The sequence below is a fragment of the Arachis ipaensis genome, chromosome B01 (genome assembly GCF_000816755.2).
Source record: "Arachis ipaensis cultivar K30076 chromosome B01, Araip1.1, whole genome shotgun sequence".
In the NCBI taxonomy this organism is placed as follows: domain Eukaryota; kingdom Viridiplantae; phylum Streptophyta; class Magnoliopsida; order Fabales; family Fabaceae; genus Arachis; species Arachis ipaensis.
This window is the reverse complement of record NC_029785.2, coordinates 117,641,140-117,646,505: the sequence shown is the minus strand read 5'-3', so window position 1 is coordinate 117,646,505 and position 5,366 is coordinate 117,641,140.

Genomic DNA, 5,366 nt, shown 5'->3' with positions numbered 1-5,366 from the left:
ATTGCTTTCACCCATTTGAAAATGTAATCCACAGCTAACAATATGTAAAAATAACCATTAGAATTTGGAAATGGACCCATGAAGTCAATGCCCCAAACGTCAAAGATTTCACAGAAAAGCATAATTTGTTGAGGCATCTCATCCCTCTTGGATATATTAGCAAATTTTTGGCATGAAAAACAAGATCTACAAAATTCAGCAGCGTCTCTAAAAAGTGTAGGCCACCAGAATCCACAGTCTAAGATTTTTCTAGCTGTTCTTTGAGGGCCCAAATGTCCTCCACTCTCAGATGAGTGACATGCCTCTAAGATGGACTGGAATTCTGATTGAGGTACACACCGTCTAATTACCTGGTCAGCGCCACATCTCCATAAATATGGGTCATCCCATATATAATATTTAGACTCGCTTTTCATCTTGTCTCTTTGATGCTTAGAAAAGTTTGGAGGAAAGGTGCGGCTAACAAGATAATTAGCTACAGATGCATACCAAGGGACTACCTCAGATACTGCTTGCAGGTTATCAAATGGGAAATTATCAGCTATAGAGGTAGGGTCATCTGTAATGTGCTCAAGGCGACTCAAGTGGTTTGCCACTAAATTCTGGTTACCACTCCTATCCTTAATTTCTAAATCAAATTCTTGTAATAGCAGTATCCAACGTATAAGCCTTGGTTTGGACCCCTTTTTAGCTAATAGATACTTTAGAGTTGCGTGATCTGAGTACACTACTACCTTCGTACCAAGTAAATAGGCTCTGAATTTATCCAGAGCAAAAACAATAGCAAGCAGCTCTTTCTCATTAGTAGTGTAATTGGACTGAGCGGCATCTAAAGTTTTAGACACAAAAGCAATAACAAAGGGGTCCTTACCTTCACGCTAAGCCAGTGCTGCTCCTACTGCATGATTGGAGGCATCGCACATTATTTCAAATGGCTGGCTCCAGTCTGGTCCTCTCACAATTGGAGCTTGAGTCAGGGCGGTCTTCAGCTTATCAAATGCTTGTTTGTAATTTTCACTGAATTCGAACTCAATATCTTTCTGCAGTAGCCTGGATAAGGGAAGTGCTACCTTACTGAAGTCCTTAATGAATCTCCTGTAAAAATCTGCATGGCCAAGGAACGAACGGACTTCCCTCATAGAAGAGGGGTAAGGTAAACTAGAAATAACATCCACCTTTGCTGGATCTACAGAAATGCCAGTATTAGACACAACATGTCCTAGTACAATACCTTGTTTTACCATAAAGTGACATTTTTCAAAATTTAATACAAGGTTTGTATTGACACATCTATCTAATACTCTAGATAATCCATCTAAGCAAAGGCTAAAGAAATCGCCGTACACACTAAAATCATCCATAAAAACTTCCATACAGTCCTCAATGAGATCAGAGAAAAGACTCATCATGCACCTTTGAAAGGTAGCTGGTGCATTGCACAAGCCAAAGGGCATTCTCCTGTAAGCATAAGTCCCAAAAGGACATGTAAAAGTGGTCTTTTCCTGATCCTCAGGAGCTATATGAATCTGGAAATAACGTGTGTAACCATCTAAAAAATAATAATGTGATTTACCTGACAGGCGATCCATCATTTGATCAATGAATGGAAGAGGATAGTGATCCTTACGAGTGGCCTGGTTGAGGCGTCTGTAGTCAATGCAGACCCTCCAGGCGTTCTGAACTCTGGTTGCCATGAGCTCTCCGTGCTCATTCTTCACTGTAGTGACTCCAGACTTCTTGGGCACCACTTGTACTGGGCTTACCCATTCACTGTCTGAGATGTAATAGATGATATCTGCCTCCAGTAGTCTGGTCACTTCCTTTTTGACAACCTCTAAGATAGTGGGATTTAGTCTTCTCTGGGGTTGACGGACAGGTCTTGCTCCCCCTTCTAAAAATATTCTATGCTCACAGACTTGAGGGTTGATGCCTACTATGTCTGCCAAACTCCAACCAATTGCCTTCTTGTGCCTCCTCAGCACACTAAGTAACTGCTCTTCCTGTTGAGAAGTGAGTTCCCTTGCAATGATAATTGGAAACTTCTGCTCGGCTTCAAGGTAAGCATATTTGAGGTGTGGAGGAAGGGGTTTTAATTCCAACTTCTGATCATGGTCAGGCTCTGGGTTGTCTGGAGCTGGTGACAATGGTAAAGTACTGTCATTGTCCTCAGAGAATATCCCCACACTTGGACCTTGTCCTATGTACTTCTCTTCAAATTCCTCCTGGTGAACTTCAGCCACGGTTTCATCTATAATGTCACACTGGAGGATAGAATGATCCTCTGGAGGATGCTTCATAACTCCATTCAGATTGAAGACTACTACTCGGCCATCTATTTCAAAAGAGTATGTTCTTGAAAAAGCATCTAATTTGAACTTCGAGGTCTTCAGGAATGGTCTTTCGAGTAGGATTGATGATGACTTCTCTGAGTCATTTTGGGGCATCTCCAGGATATAAAAATCAATGGAAAATGTGTGCCTCTTAATGCCCACTAATACATCTTCAGCAACTCCAGCCACTGTAATAATGCTTTTATCTGCTAACACAAAACGAGCTGCCGACCTTTTTAAGAGAGGGAGCCTCAAAATATCATATATAGACAAAGGCATTATACTCACACATGCTCCTAAATCACACATGCAGTCAGAAAATACTACACCACCAATAGTACAATTAACCATACATGGACCTGGGTCACTACACTTTTTAGGTAAACCTCCCATTAAAGCGGATATGGAACTACCTAAAGGAATAATTTCTAATTCATTAATTTTGTCTTTATGTATACATAAATCTTTTAGAAACTTTGCATATTTAGGTACCTGTTGAATAACATCAAAAAGAGGAATAGTTACCTCAACCTTTTTGAATATCTCTACCATTTTGGGATCAGGTTCCAGCTGCTTCCTGGGCTTTCTTACAAGTTGTGGAAATGGAATGGGAGTGGTGTCTTCTGCAGTGTCTGCGCCCTTTGGTACTTCCTCCTGTGGTTGAACTTCTTCTTTTTCATCTATGTCCTGCATGTCTTCTTCCTCTTCAACATCTTCTATTTCCACTACCTCTTCAGCTGAGGCGTGTTCTGGTGGGCTTGGCTCCTCCTGATTCCTCTCCTGCAGTGTGGTTCCGGACCTTAGGGTGATGGCATTAATGCCACCCTTTGGATTGGGTAATGGTTGAGAGGGGATTCCACTGGAGCTCAAGGGCTGGTTATTGGAGTTATTCATTGATCCAATCTGTGAGACAAGAGCTTGCAGGGTAGAGTTTAGAACATTTAGTGTAGCATAAAGGTTATTTTCCATGGTCTGTTGCCTCCGATCAATAGATTGTAGTAAGTCGTCATTAGAAGATGAGGAAGGATAAGTAAGTTGAGAGGTCTGCTGTTGGTTATTCTGTGGTCCTTGGGATTGTCTCATGTGAGGTGCTTTGTAAGGCTGGTTCTGGTTCTGCTGCTTGTTGTTGTTGTTATTCCACCTCTGATTTCCCTGATTGTCTCTACCTCCTCTGTTGTTATTGTCCCTCCAATTCTGGTTAGAATTGTCTTGCCATCCATGGCTATAATTGCCACCTTGATTGTACCCTTGGTTGGGGCAGTCATAGAAGTTATGAGTGGCTGCCACGGTGTTGTCTTCCTGCTGGAGCTGCGAACATTCATCAGTATAATGGCTATAATCAGCACAGATTCCGTAAACTCTCTGTGGGACTAACTGTTGGCTTTGCTATGGTGGAGAAGGTTGAGCTTGCTGAACTTGTTGATTCAATTGCATCTGCTTCAGCAAGTTGGTCATTTCACAGATACTCTGAGTTAGAGCAGCAGTCTCTCTGCTAGAGGATACTTCTGCAACGGCTTTTGAACGGCCTTGTTTCTGCCTGTGATTCCGAGTGGATTCAGCTAAGTCGTTGATCAGTTGCCATACCTCATCAGTGGTCTTGTACTTTTTCATAGACCCATTGCTAGCACTTTCCAATGTGGTCTTATCTTGGGGCCTCATGCCCTGTGTGACGTAACCGAGCAACACTATCTTGTCAATCATATGGTGGGGGCATGCTTCCAGAAGATTATTGAAGCGCTCCCAGTATTCATAGAGAGTCTCAGATTCGTCCTGAACAATCATGGAAATATCTTTCCTCAGCTTATCAGTAACTTCAGCTGGAAAGAATTTTTCCAAGAATTCTCTTCTAAGTGTATCCCAGTTGGATACAGTTGTTGCGGGTTGAGTGTAGTACCACTCTCTTGCCTTTTCCTCAAGAGAAAACGGGAAAGCTTTCAGCAAAATTGAAGTTTCATCTGCACCATCACGCCTGACAGTAGAACAGGCTGCTTGAAAATCTCTCAAGTGCTTGATAGGCTCTTGAGCAGGTAAGCCATGAAACTTGGGCATCAAATTGAGCAGTGCAGTCTTTATTTCAAAGTCTGTAGCCACCGCTGGGTGATGCGCTTGAAACGGTTGCATTGTAAAATCAGGGGCTCCAGCCTCCTGGATAGTAACTCTCCTAGGTGCTGCCATGTCACCTACACGTAAATCAACCGAATCAGTAGAACGGGGGCTGGTTTCTTCCTCAAATGACATTTCAGATCCGCCCTCTGAGAGGACTAACTGATGCCGAGCTTGCCTTATTCATGAAATAGTTCTTTCAATCTCAGGATCGAATACTGGCAAGCTTGGATCAGGAAGTGAACGCGTCATCTAGCGAAAGAAACAAGCAGCTCATAGTAGCAAGATAAAATAAAATGCAAATAAATAAATTCCAATTAATAACTTTAGCACTCTATTGCAACTTTTCGGCAACAGCGCCAAAAATTGACGTGGCGGAAATTGGCGAGTCAAGAATTGTTATAAGATGTGCGTTGCAAGTATAGTTCTTAACCAACCAGAAATCCGCTTATCAATTTAGAAGGGTGTCACAAAAATTAAATTCAAAATACTGGGAGTATGAATCCCAGGTCGTCTCCCAACGAGTTGCAGAAAGGTGTGCTATTTTATTAATCAGATGTTTTCAAAAAGAGTTTGAGTTGAATAAACAGGAAATTAAATTGGAGAAATTAAGTAATTTAAATAGAAGCCTTGACTGGGAGTAGATTAGTTGGAAGCCCTATTCTTGTTGCAGTACTCTCAAGATTAATTGATAATTGAAGGCTGTTCTGTTTAGTTATCCTTTACTAGGTAAGGGAAGGTCAAACAAGTTGGAATGCTGTTTCTATTCACAAGTCCCAATCTGCTCAATTGAAAAGGATTAGTGTCAATGACTAGAGAGCATCCCAACAATAAACCTAATTACAATTTTTCTTTTAAGCATCCCAACTCAAGGGTTCCTTTCAATCAACTCCCCATCAAGTTAGGGAACTACTCGCTCATTGTGAATGTAGA